Genomic DNA, 13,406 nt, shown 5'->3' with positions numbered 1-13,406 from the left:
GGGATAAATATGTGATAGAGCTCCCAACAATTTCAAATTTGCTCATTTTATAAGTATAACAGTTGCTTTAGCTTTTCTTTGTAATGTTCCTTTAAAGAGACCCATTAATGTATTTTTTTTAAAAAAATCTCCACAGGTTGGGCCTGTAAAATGACCACAACTGAATGAATTTATTGCATTTGCCAAATTACATATTCTACTAAAAAAACATTTTAGGATTATTGGTATGCTGACACCGTGCTATGACTGAGTGTGGAAATTAGATAATCTTGTGATGGATTTCTGAAGAAGTGCAAAACCCTTTTTGGAGTGTGAAATTATTTCTCCTTTTTCTGAGTTATTACAGAAGGGGCACGCCTGCGTAGGTATTTGAAGGGTGGCAAAGCCGGGTGGAAGATCATCTCCCTGAAACCACACACTTCCTTACATTCCATAGCAGCGTAATTCATATGGGGATATAAAGAAGCATGTCGTCTCAAAAAGAGAAAACTGGTCATTCTTATCCATGTAGCCAGACGGCTGAATGTGCTCCGTTCTTCCTGAGAAAATGTTGCTTTGTTGAGACAGGCTGTTCGGAGATGCGCTCTAGCATCATGGAGCTAGGTGGCGGTGGGAAGTGCTGTCGACGTACGGTGACCCTGTAGGGTTTTCGAGGCAAGAGACTAACAGAGTTGGTTTCCCATTGCACGCCTCTGCATAGCAACCCTGGACTTCTCCCACCCTAGTACTAACCGTCATGATAGGAAAAGTTGAGGGCAGCAGGAAAAGAGGAAGACCCAACAAGAGATGGATTGACTCAATAAAGGAAGCCACAGCCTTTAATTTGCAAGATCTGAGCAAGGCTGTCAAAGATAGGACATTTTGGAGGACTTTCATTCATAGGGTCGCCATGAGTCGGAAGCGACTTGACGGCACTTAACACACACACACACACAGTACTAACCAGGGCCTGCTTAGCTTCTGAGATCTGACAAGATCGGGCCAACCTGGGCTCTGTCCTAGTCAGGGTAATGGACATAGGGGAGCTGCTAAAGGTGGTGGCGCACCAGAAAACATTACAGCAATCCGAGACGGATTGTCAGGCTTATCGGCAGTGGCCCCAGATTGTGGAACTCCCTCCACAGGGCGTTTATTTGGTCACCTCCATCACTATTCATCTGCTAACTGGTGGGCTTATCTATTTCACTTGGCGGTCCCCTCAATGACCTCTCCTTCCTGCCCTATGTGTTAATTGACGTACATGTTTTATGTCTGGTTTTAACAGGTTTTTATGTTGTATTTTTATATTAATGTTTGGATTCTAATTGTTAGCTGCTGTAAATAAATAAATAAAAACAGAAAATGGGACGTGTTGTTCTTCAGGAGGAGATGCTGATATCCATGACTACTGACTAGGGTTGCCAGGTCTCTCTTCGCCACCGGAGGGAGGTTTTTTTGGGTGGAGCCTAAGGAGGGCAGGGCTTGGGGAGGGGAGGGACTTCAATGCCATAGAGTCAATTGCCAAGGCGGCCATCTTCTCCAAGTGAATTGATCTCTGTCGGCCGGAGATCAGTTGTAATAGCGGGAGATCTCCAGCTAGTACCTGGAGGTTGGCAACCCTACTACTGACTTCCTTACCACCAACAAGAGATGGCTTTGAGGGGCAGGGCAGGGTCTAGCGATGAGCACAAATATTGGGGAACTTGGTTCCCGGTTTGATTCGGCACATCCTCCAGGTGGGGCCTGGAGATCTGGAATGACAACTGATCTCCAGTCTACAGAGATCAGTTGCCATGGAGAAAATGGCGGCTTTGGACGGTGGACTCTATGGCCTTGTACCCTGCCCCAAATGCTACCCTCCCCAAACTCCATGCCCCAAATCTCCAGGAATTTCCCCACCTGGAGTTCGCATCCCTAACTATCGTCACATGCATGTGGCTCAGCTTCATACAGCTGATGAAGAGAGCTCTACCTTGGGTAAAGTTATTCTGGAATATATTTTCTGTCTTTAAGGTGCAACTGGGCTCCTGTTTAAAAGTACACGAGACAGAGTTGTTATTTTGGTGAAATATCTTTGTGGTCACATAGAATCATAGAGTTGGAAGGTGCCATAGAGGCCATCTAGTCCAACCCCCTGCTCAATGCAGGATCAGCCTAGAGCATCCCTGACAAGTGCTTGTCCAGCCTCTGCTTAAAGACTGCCAGCGAGGGGGAGCTCACCGCCTCCCTAGGTAGCTGTTTCCACTGTCAAACAACTCTTACTGTAAAAAAACCTTTTCCTGATATCCAGCCGGTACCTTTCCGCCCACAATTTAAACCCATTACTGCGAGTCCTATCCTCTGCTGTCAACATGAGCAGCTCCCTGCCCTCCTCTAAGTGACAGCCCTTTAAATACTTCAAGAGAGTGATCATGTCCCCCCCCCCCTTCAGCCTCCTCTTCTCCAGACTAAACATTCCCAACTCCCTCATCCTTTCCTCGTAGGGCTTGGTCTCATTGGTTTAATTTAATTCGTTTTTTTCTGACCATGTCTTGGATGTGGATATACTTATGTCCCCCTGCAGTTTTTGGCTCCGAAGAGTGGGAAAAAGCAGGAATATGGTCTTTTAAAGGCTAGATTCGAGCCCAGTAGAACCTTAGAGACCGACAAGATTTTTTGAGTGAAGGCTTTTGAGAAAGATATCTGACGAAAGGAGCTTTGACTCTCGAAAGCTTACACCCTGAAAATCTTGTTAGTCTCTAAGGTGCTACTGAACTCGAATCTAGCTTTTCTACTGCAGACCAACAGCGCTATCCTCTGAAGCGATCTTAAGGGCATTTAAAAAGAATCACTTGACCAATATGAGGGGCTGGTAATACCATAGTTGTGCTCTCATCCAAAAATACATGCGGAACAGAGGGCGTTAAAACTGTTTCATGGGGAACCGATTGTTAGGGTTGCCAACCTCCAGGTAGTAGCTGGAGATCTCCCGCTATTACAAACTGATCTCTAGACGATAGAGATCAGTTCCCCTGGAGAAAATGGCCGCTTGGGCAATTGGACTCTATGGCATTGAAGTCCCTCCCCTCCCCAAGCCCCGCCCTCCTCAGGCTCCGCCCGCAAAATCTCCAGGTATTTCCAAATCCGGAGCTGGCAACCCTACCGATTGAGCCTTTCAGATCTAGTAACAGTAATATAATCATGTGCGGGCTACAGAGTGACACATCTGCCCATTTGGGGCCTTCTTTGAATGAAGGGGAACAGAAAAAGGCAGCTGTTCCTCAAGGTTACTGTTCAGCGGAGTAAATTTTCCATTCACGTCGGCTGACATTTTAGAACCAGGTTGCCTTAACGTGACAGTCCTTCTACGCAGGCTTGTGGTGCACGTGGGGCATCCCTATTACGGCACCTTGCACTTGAGGGACAGCAACGGACAAACCGCCAGTTCTGTACCACTTAAGAACATAAGAAAAGCCCTGCTGGATCAGACCAAGGCCCATCGTCCAGCAGTCTGATCACACAGTGGCCAACCAGGTAGGGTTGCCAACCTCCAGATAGTAGCTGGAGATCTCCTGCTATTGCAACTGATCACCAGCGGATAGAGATCAGTTCACCTGGAGAAAATGGGCACTTTGGCAATTGGACTCTATGGCATTGAAGTCCCTCCCCTCCCCAAACCCTGCCCTCCTCATGCTCCGCCCCATGGCAACCTACAACCAGGTGCCTCTAGGAAGCCCGCAAACAAGACGACTGCAGCAGCATCCTGCCTGTGTTCCATAGCAATATGACTAGTATTACTCATCATGACTACTATCATGACTCCATGGATTAACAGAGCCAGTGCTGAACATAGGGGCTGCATTGACGAGGAGACATCTACACGTTCCAAAGTACTTGGTTTTGTTCGGGAACAATACGAGGACTTTGTATCACATGTGCGCTAGGTATAGGGTTGCCAGGTCCCTCTTTGCCACCGGCGGGAGGTTTTTGGGGCAGAGCCTGAGGAGAACGGGGTTTGGGGAGGGGAAGGACTTCAATGCCATAGAGTCCAATTGCCAAAGCAGCCATTTTCTCCAGATGAACTGATTTCAATTGGCTGGAGATCAGTTGTAAGAGCAGGAGATTTCCAGCTACTACCTGGAGGTTTTTGGGGCACAGCCTGAGGAGGGTGGGGTTTGAGGAGGGGAGGAACTTCAAAGCCATAGAGTCCAATTGCCAAAGCAGCCATTTTTATCCCAGTGAACTGATCTCTATTGGCTGGAGATAGGGTTGCCAAGATCAATTCCCTTGAAGAAAATGGCCGCTTTGGCAATTGGACTCTATGGCATTGAAGTCCTTTCCTTCTCCAAACCTTGTCCTCCTCAGGCTCCGCCCCCAAAATCTCCAGGTATTTCCCAACCCGGAGCTGGCTTGGTCATAAACGTGGGTTTGCAGCCTCATCATGTCCAGAATGGCCTTTTGGGTCCGCCTCTCCTATTTAGTTAAGAGCAACTCTTGAATATTCCTTTGCACACCATCACTGCGGGAGAGCAAGGCACAGGCATGCCACTATTAAAAAGAAAACAAAAACCTACAGCCCTTGAATACAAAGATCTTAAATATGAAAAATCTTGAACGTTACCTCAAGGTCACCAGATTCTTCCTCTTGCATCTTGATTTGACCCCTGATCTGTGATTCCATCATCCAAGTTGGAGGGGGTGGAGAGAGATTAGACCTGGAGAGACATTTCTTCAAAGATTTTCCCCCCCCAAAGAGGGGAAAAAATTAGGAATCATTTTTGTTTCGTCTCCTCGACAACCTTTTAAAAACACACTAAACCTTTTAAAAAATTCAATTCTCTTTTCGTCAGTTCTGAAATTCCTTTTCTCCTGCCCCTATATGTATCGTGTGGCTCCTCCTCCGGTCTATCTATACCTAACATTTGCTTCTTTCTTAATTCTCTCCATGTTCTTCTTCCCCACGACTAGCTGGCATCCGCTATCTCTGTCCCCTTTGAAACTTTGCTCCTGCGTTCTGCTTGGCTGCAGAACCACTCGATGGAACTACTCTTCCAACTCATGTTCCCCTTGCAAATCTGCCTTCGCCGTTCCCTGACTTTTGCTTCTTCTCCATCCCCCCCCCCTTATCCCGAAAGCGAATGCACTGTAAAGCGAATCCACCGTCCTTTTTGTACCCGGTACTCTTCCCCACCCCTTCGCTTGGCCTCCCACCTGTCTGCGTCCTTTACGGGCCGCGGCCTGACCCACACCTCCTGTCCACCTCAATCAGCAGCCGTGACAGTAGCACAGAGGGCTGTTGAATTACACCTCTTCAGCTGTCCGGCAGCAGGAGGAGAGGGGAGGGACCTTCTTTGGATTCGATCTCCTGTGGGTTTCTCGCTCCTCGGAGTCTCGGCACAGAAAGATGCCGCAGGCCTGATGCTGAATATTTTACTTACAACACCATGGATATTGTTTTAACAGCCTATTTAGAAAAGAGCCAGAGTCCAGTAGCACCTTAAAGACTAACAAAGGTCGGAAGCGTACGGTCGCTTTATCCTCCTCTGATCCCTGTTTTAGCCGGGATCGAACGCGCTCTAGGTGAAACGCACGTGTTCGATCCGGGCTGACTCCGGGCTGAAACAGGGATTAGAGGAGGATAAAGCGACCGTGCGTTTTCGCCCAAAATGTCTGGCAGGCGATGGGGAAATGGTGTTCTTTGGGAAGAAGGCCTTGCCATTCTTAGGAATGCTAGTTTGATTCAAGCCATGCTAAGGATAGGAAGAGGTAGGGGAGAAGATATGGGCGATAAATCCCCCTTCGCTACAATTCTGCTCGTGTGCATAGAAAGAAAGTGCTGTCAAGTCACAGCTGACTTATGGTGACCCCATAGGGTTTTCAAGGCAAGAGACATTCAGAGGTGGTTTTGCCATTGCCTTCCTCTGTGTAGCAACCCTTGACTTCCTTGGTGGTCTCCCATCCAAGTACTAACCAGGGCCAACCCTGCTTAGCTTTCAAGATCTGACACAATTAGTCTAGCCTGGGCCATCCGGGTCAGGGCATGTCCATTAGACCTGGATCTATTTACCAGTTCTTATAACCTACAAAATGTTAACCCCGGAATGAGCAGTACTTCTGGTCACAGGTACCTACTGAGTGCTAGAAAGAAAACCCAGAGAACCCCAGATCAGTTTCTGCCTGAATTTTACTCATTTTCGGTATCATGACTAAGTGACACTAAAATAGTTTTTTTTAGAAGGCTCCATAATGAATTAGGTTTACATGCTGGCTTCCTGTTGTAATATCCTGTGCCACAAAATCAGAAGCTAAATGTTCATGTACTGTGAGAGTTTTTTGCAGAGTAACTTTATGAAACTGGGTTATTTATTACAATATTGAAATCCTGCCTTTCCCACCAACCACAATGGCTTAAGGTAGCAGTCGCTTAGACCGAGATAACCTTGTATGAATGCAGTTATGTTTCTCTGTACAACCCTGCATTTTTTAAATTAAAAAAATCAGACTAAAGTTTCCCCCTTGCTTTATTGAATGTTAGTTCAGACAGCGCACAAAACCCTGGTTTAACTAAACGAAGTAAGGCTAATGGAGAAGAAGAAGAGTTGGTTTTTATATGCTGACTTTCTCTACCACTCATGAGAGACTCAAACCGGCTTACGATCACCTTCCATTCCCCCCCCCCCCACAACAGACACTCTGTGAGGTAGGTGAGGCTGAGAGAGTGTGACTAGCCCAAGGTTACCCAGCTGGCTTCATGTGGAGGAGCAGGGAAACAAATCCACTTCTCCAGTTTAGCCTCTGCCGCTCAAGTGGAGGAGTGGGGAATCAAACCCGGTTCTCCAGATCAGACTCCATCGCTCCAAACCACCACTCTTAACTGCTCTTAACCACTACTCCCACTCGGAGTACTGAGGATCAGTCATACCATGGTCTGAAGTTGATTAATGGACCACTGGGTTTATTGTTCTGTATGATGTATGGAGCCCTGACCTGGATGGCCCAGGCTAGCCTGATCTCGTGAGATCTCAGAAGCTAAGTAGGGTCAGCCCTGGTTAGTATTTGGATGGGAGGCCACCAAGGAAGTCCAGGGTTGCTGTGCAGAGGAAGGCACTGGCAAACCACCTCTGTTAGTCTCTTGCCATGAAAACCCCAGAAAGGGGTCGCCATATGTCGGCTGCGACTTGACGGCACTTTACACACACTCACATGATGTATGTATGCCGTTGTTTCCACTGGCTTCTGAAATCATGATGGGTAGTGTTCTCCCATCCCATCCCATGTCAAGTTGCAGCTGACTTATGGCAACCTTGTAGGGTTTTCAAGGCAAGAGACTAACAGAGTTGGTTTGCCATTGCCTGCCTCTGCATAGCGACCCTGGACTTCTTTGGTGGTCTCCCATCCAATTACTACTTAGGACTGACCTGGTTGCCCACTGTGTGAACAGACGGCTGGACTTGATGGGCCTTGGTTTGATCCAACATGACTTTTCTTACGTTTCTTAGGGCTGTCATATGGAGGATGGTGCCGAGTTGTTTTTTGTTGCCCCAGAAGGTCGGACCAGAACCAACCGGTTGAAATTAAATCAAAAGAGTTTCCATCTAGACATTAGGAAGACATTTCTAACAGTTAGAGCGGTTCCTCAGTGGAACAGGCTTCCTCTGGAGGTGGTAAGCACTCCTTCTCTGGAGGTTTTTAAGAAGAGGCTAGATGGCCATCTGTCAGCTATGCTGATTCAATGACCTTAAGCAGATGATGAGAGAGAGAGGGCATCTTGGCCATCTTCTGGGCATGGAGTAGGGGTAACTGAGGATGTGGGGTGAGGTATGTGAATTTCCTGCATTGTTGGACTAGATGACCCTGGTGGTCCCTTCCAATTTATGATTCTTATGACCTTGCTTAGCTTTTGAGATCTGACAAGATTGACTTAGCCCGGGCCATTCTTGTTAAGGCAAAATCATGATGACTGCAATTAAAAAAATAAAAGAAGGTTGGAAAGTGGGCATGGTTTCTTAGTGAAAAAATAAACAGCATTTCTTGCTGTTGTGTTACAGCTTTCTCTCTCCTTTGTACCTTACTGTCCATATTCTCAGTGCTTACTCTCTGAAGCTTCACTACAGTTCTTCCTCTGAAGAGTATCCATCTAAATCCAGAGCTGAACTGCTTCATAAAAGGCACAGAGGTTCCTCCTCATAGCTGGAATTCTTTTCCAAACAGGTGGCCTTTCAGCCTGTTGCTGTGGCAGAAGAAGAGCTTTTACAAGAAGAGGGGTCAAACATAGGGCTTCTAGCGGCAGAAGACCAGAAGTCCATTTCGTACATCTTGCCTCTTATGAACAAGGCAGAGGTAGATGACAAAGAGTGTGAACTGCACGTAGGCTAGGGTTGCCAGGTCCCTCTTCACCACCGGCGGGAGGTTTTTGGGGTGGAGCCTGAGGAGGGCGGGGTTTGGGGAGGGGAGGGACTTCAATGTCATAGAGATCTCCTGCTATTACAACTGATCTCCAGCCAATGGAGATTAGTTCCCCTGGAGAAAATGGCCTCTTTGGTAGGATCTTTTGTAAGATATGTTTATTGGTACAGGAACGGGACTGATGAAGAACTGTGAAACCGTCTCCCTAGGCATCGTCACTGTGAACCATCCTTCAGAGAAGATTGTATTTTTGAAATGAATGTGACTGTACTTTTTGTACTTTTTGTAGTACCAGTGTAATTTTCATGTGACATTGGCCTTGTAGCCTTTGTGGATCATTCAAATACACTTATCATAGAGTTATATATAGCCATAGTCTGTGCTTAGTTACTAACCTTAGGTATTGGTACAGAGGTGTCCTTTTGGATTGCTAACTTCCAGGTAATAGCTGAAGATCTCCTGCTATTACAACTGATCTCCAGCCGATAGAGATCAGTTCACCTGAAGAATATGGCTGCTTTGGCAATTGGACTCTATGGCATTGAAGCCCCGCCCCAAACCCCACCCTCCTCAGGCTCTGCTCAAAAAACCTCCCACTGGTGGCGACCTGGCAACCCTACGCTGGCAACCCTACGCTATGGCAACCCTACGCTATGGCGACCTGGCAACCCTACGCTATGGCAAATGGACTCTATGGCATTGAAGTCCCTCCCGTTCCCAAACCCTGCCCTCCTCAGGCTCCACCCCAAAAACCTCCCACCGGTAGCGAAGAGGGACCTGGCAACCCTATCCTCACCCCTCTTTTGGGTTGCCCCTCCTTGCCCCCGTCAGAAATCAAGTATGTCATGCGCAATAGGCCAAAACTCTGCTTCATCTGCCTAATTTGTTCACCAGTTGCAGACTTTATCTTTCCTTAAAGCAGAACTACGGTTGCCTCTTTGCCACCGGCGGGAGATTTTCGGGGCAGAGCCTGAGGAGGGGTGGGGCTTGGGGAGGGGAGGGACTTCAATGCCATAGAGTCCAATGGCCAAAGCAGCCACTTCCTCCAGGGGAACTGATCTCTATCGGCGGGAGATCAGTTGTAATGGCAGGAGATCTCCAGCTGGAGTCTGGCAACCCTAGGGACCTGGGGTGCAAGGACTGGTTGTGGTGGATAAGTGGTGGATATGTGGTGGAAGAAGAAGATGAGTTGGTTTTTATATGCCGACTTCCTCTACCACAGTATTATTCTCTACTACAGTACTATTGTCACACGTGGTTGACTCTTGGGAGGTCTGCATGGACTTCTTAGCGTTTGTTTTCTGTTTTGTATGATGTCACGATTGCATTTAGTATAGATAGCAGAATGTTACTGAGTGTTATTGTTGTGTTAGTTGTATAGGAGTGTAATTTTTGATAAGGTTTCACATATTGCACGGATATTATAGAGAGGGTGTTTTTTTTTGCTACACTTCATTTTCATTGAGTTTCTGTTTAACATGGAGTCTTGGTGCTGCTTAACTGTTGATTCTTGCCATTATCTTGCAGCGCTGGTGGAAATGTATTGCTTAGTACCTGGAGGTTGGCATCCCTATGCAGAGCTGGGTTCTGCTGGCCCAGAAATAAAAGTGACCCATCTATTACCCCCGATGAATGCGCACTCCGGACCAGAAGTGCTTGGGCGCAAGTGTGGTGGGTTGACACCTGCTTGGACACTTGGGAGGGTGGAGGAACAGTTGTCGGTGGATACGGATTCTAAGAGTCGGCTTGGAATGCGAGGCCCAAACGCAGCTGCTCTTTTCGTCCCCGACCCCCCCCTTTTTATTTGATGTATATAATTACCTTTGATTTGTTGCAAAGACGAGGGACTTTTCCCGACAGCTATTAATCCCTACCTCTTTACGCACCTTTTATTAACATTCCCACTCATCGTCTCCTTTCTGATAATTTACCTAATGCCCACTTTGGGGGATAAAACTATTGGGCAGAATTGGATATGAAGAAATATCTGGTTTTAAGTCTGGTTTTAATGATAGTATAGAAACATTAGTATAGAAACATTAGTAATATTTTAAGGCAAACCAATTTTAAATAAGATAAATAGTACAGATCATATATAGGTTAAAGAATAAATGTTTATATTTCTGTCTAACTATAGAATTAGGTGTTTGTGTAGATTTAAAGAATGTGTGTGTGTTAAGTGCCGTCAAGTCGCTTCCGACTCATGGCGACCCTATGAATGAAAGTCCTCCAAAATGTCCTATCTTTGACAGCCTTGCTCAGATCTTGCAAATTGATCTTGCAAAGATTTAAAGAATAGCATCAGATTATATAGAATGTATTAGTTCCGCTCTATTGGCGTTTGATGAGGATCTTGTTGTAGACGTAGAGTTATGAGGAGTGTATGATGAATGTGAGTTGTATGTGCTTTATTAAAAACAATAAAAAGTTTTTTAAAAAATGATTGGGCAGAAGAGGCCAGCGTGGTGTAGTGGTTAAGAGTGGTGGTTTGGAGCGGTGGACTCTGATCTGGAGAACCGGGTTTGATTCTCCTCCACATGAGCAGCGGACGCTAATCTGGTGAACTGGATTTGTCTCCTCACTCCTACACACGAAGCCAGCTGGGTGACCTTGGGCTAGTCACAGCTCTGTCAGCCCCACCTACCTCACAGGGTATCTGTTGTGGGGAGGGGAAAGGAAGGTGATTGTAAGCCTGTTTGAGTCTCCCTTAAGTGGTAGAGAAAGTCGGCATATAAAAACCAACTCTTCTTCTTCTTGATTAAAAAGGCGTGAATTTCTGGGATGTAAACAGATGGCATGGTTTCGAAGCTATAATTCAATGCCTTGAGCAATTTGAGAATCCTTCCAATAAATTTTGGGTTCTAAAATGTCCTTGCAACATTCATAGTGTATCCTGGGAATCCCAAAGTATTGGAAGGATTTTAGCTAAGAATGGCATAAAGGAAATAACCTATTTATATACTCAGCTGAATTTTTTAATCCTGTAATCATTTTGAAAAAGAGAAAGAGGGAGAAGAGTTTTGGGAGGTATTTAAAAAATACTGATGCAATCCCAGCAGCCTGCCCACAGCTATGTTTGGACTTTTCTTTTGCTGCGTGCCCCTCCAGCGTTGGCGAGGATCCCTACCAGCTGTTCGCCTTGAGGTTTATACAGCTGTTCTAGAGGGAGAAAGCAGAGTGGGCAAATGTACAGAATTACAGAAATCTTGCACCACTGGGATGGAGGAAGGTCGAAGGTGAAAAACTTCTGTCTGAGGGAGAAACAGGTGAAAACGCACAAACACCAATCTTTACAGTGTTTTAAGGTGTATTTTGGCTGTACTGCAAACTGTAACAGCATGGAAACAATACAGTTGATAACTCAAGGGTATAAACACACACACACACAAAGAATAACGTAGGCCGTTTATGCTGATCTTTAATGTCACTAGGTTTGCCAGGTCCCTCTTTGCCACTGGTGGGAGATTTTTGGGGCGGAGCCTGAGGAGGGCGGGGTTTGGGGAGGGGAGGGACTTCCATGCCATAAAGTCCAATGGCCAAAGCAGCCATTTTCTCCAGGTTACTTGATCTCTATTGGCTGGAGATCAGTTGTAGTAGCAGGAGATCTCCAGCTAGTACCTGGAGTAGGGTTGCCAGGTCCCTCTTCGCCACCGGCAGTAGATTTTGAGGGTGGAGCCTGAGGAGGCTGGGGTTTGGGGAGGGGAGGGACTACAATGCCATAGAGTCCAATTGCCAAAGTGGCCATTGTCTCCAGGTGAACTGATCTCTATTGGCTGGAGATCAGTTGTAATAGAAGATCTCCAGCTAGTACCTGGTGGTTGGCAACCCTATTCCCAACCTAGAGTTGGCAATACTAGTCAGGCCATCTTAATAGGGTTGCCAGGTCCCTCTTAACCACCAATGGGAGGTTTTTGGGGTGGAGCCTGAGAAGGGGCGGGCTTTGGGGAGGGGAGAGACTTCAATGTCATAGAGTCCAATGGCCAAAGCGGCCATTTTCTCCAGGGGAACTGATCCCTATCGGCTGGAGATCAGTTGTAATAGCAGGAGATCTCCAGCTAGTACCTGGAGGTTAAGGAAAAAAGACTAGCACAACTCACTATAGTCAATAATTCATTAAACAACGTGCTAACAGTGAAGAAAACCACGAGGTGTACAATTATATACAATATTTACAATAATAATCACAAGCCTAATAGCAGAGTCAAATAATCAGTTCAAGGCAAGTAATCTTCTAATCCAAATGTGGTCAATAATATCAATTAGTTGGCACGAAGTCCGAAAGGAATCCAAAGAGGAGGAAACGCTATTCCGGATATTCTGTAGCGCTTTCACCAAAGCATAGCTTCATCAGCCGATAAAATTCATATAAATATTACAACGTACTTCTAGTCTCCATTTTGTATTAGCTAGGTTACTATTAAAAAATTAATAAAAAATTGGACAGTATCAGCTTACCTCTCAACGTGTTGAAAACATACATAAAGGGAAAAATTCTAAGCTTTTTTAACAAGTAATTTCTTCAATATTAATTTTTTCTTTTCTCTTTCCTTTTTTACAGTTTTTAGCTCCCCAAAGAAAGGGAGACTAGAAGTAAGTTGTAATATTTATATGAATTTTATCGGCTGATGAAGCTATGCTTTGGCGAAAGCGCTACAGAATATCCGGAATAGCGTTTCCTCCTCTTTGGATTCCTTTCGGACTTCGTGCCAACTAATTGATATTATTGACCACACTTGGATTCGAAGATTACTTGCCTTGAACTGATTATTGGACTCTGCTATTAGGCTTGTGATTATTATTGTAAATATTGGATATAATTGTACACCTCGTGGTTTTCTTCACTGTTAGCACGTTGTTTAATGAATTATTGAATATAGTGAGTTGTGCTAGTCTTTTTTCCTTAGCTTTTTGTTACTAGTATTGTATTTCCTACAAGTACCTGGAGGTTGGCAACCCTACGTCTTAATAAGATTGACAGTTGACACTATTCTTGGATCAGAAAGATCCTGGACTTGGGGGCGCTCTTCTGAATACAAAAAGTG

This window comes from Euleptes europaea, chromosome 10 (assembly GCF_029931775.1).
Source record: "Euleptes europaea isolate rEulEur1 chromosome 10, rEulEur1.hap1, whole genome shotgun sequence".
Taxonomy (NCBI): domain Eukaryota; kingdom Metazoa; phylum Chordata; class Lepidosauria; order Squamata; family Sphaerodactylidae; genus Euleptes; species Euleptes europaea.
The sequence above is the reverse complement of the archived record's forward strand: the minus strand, read 5'-3'. Positions refer to the sequence as shown.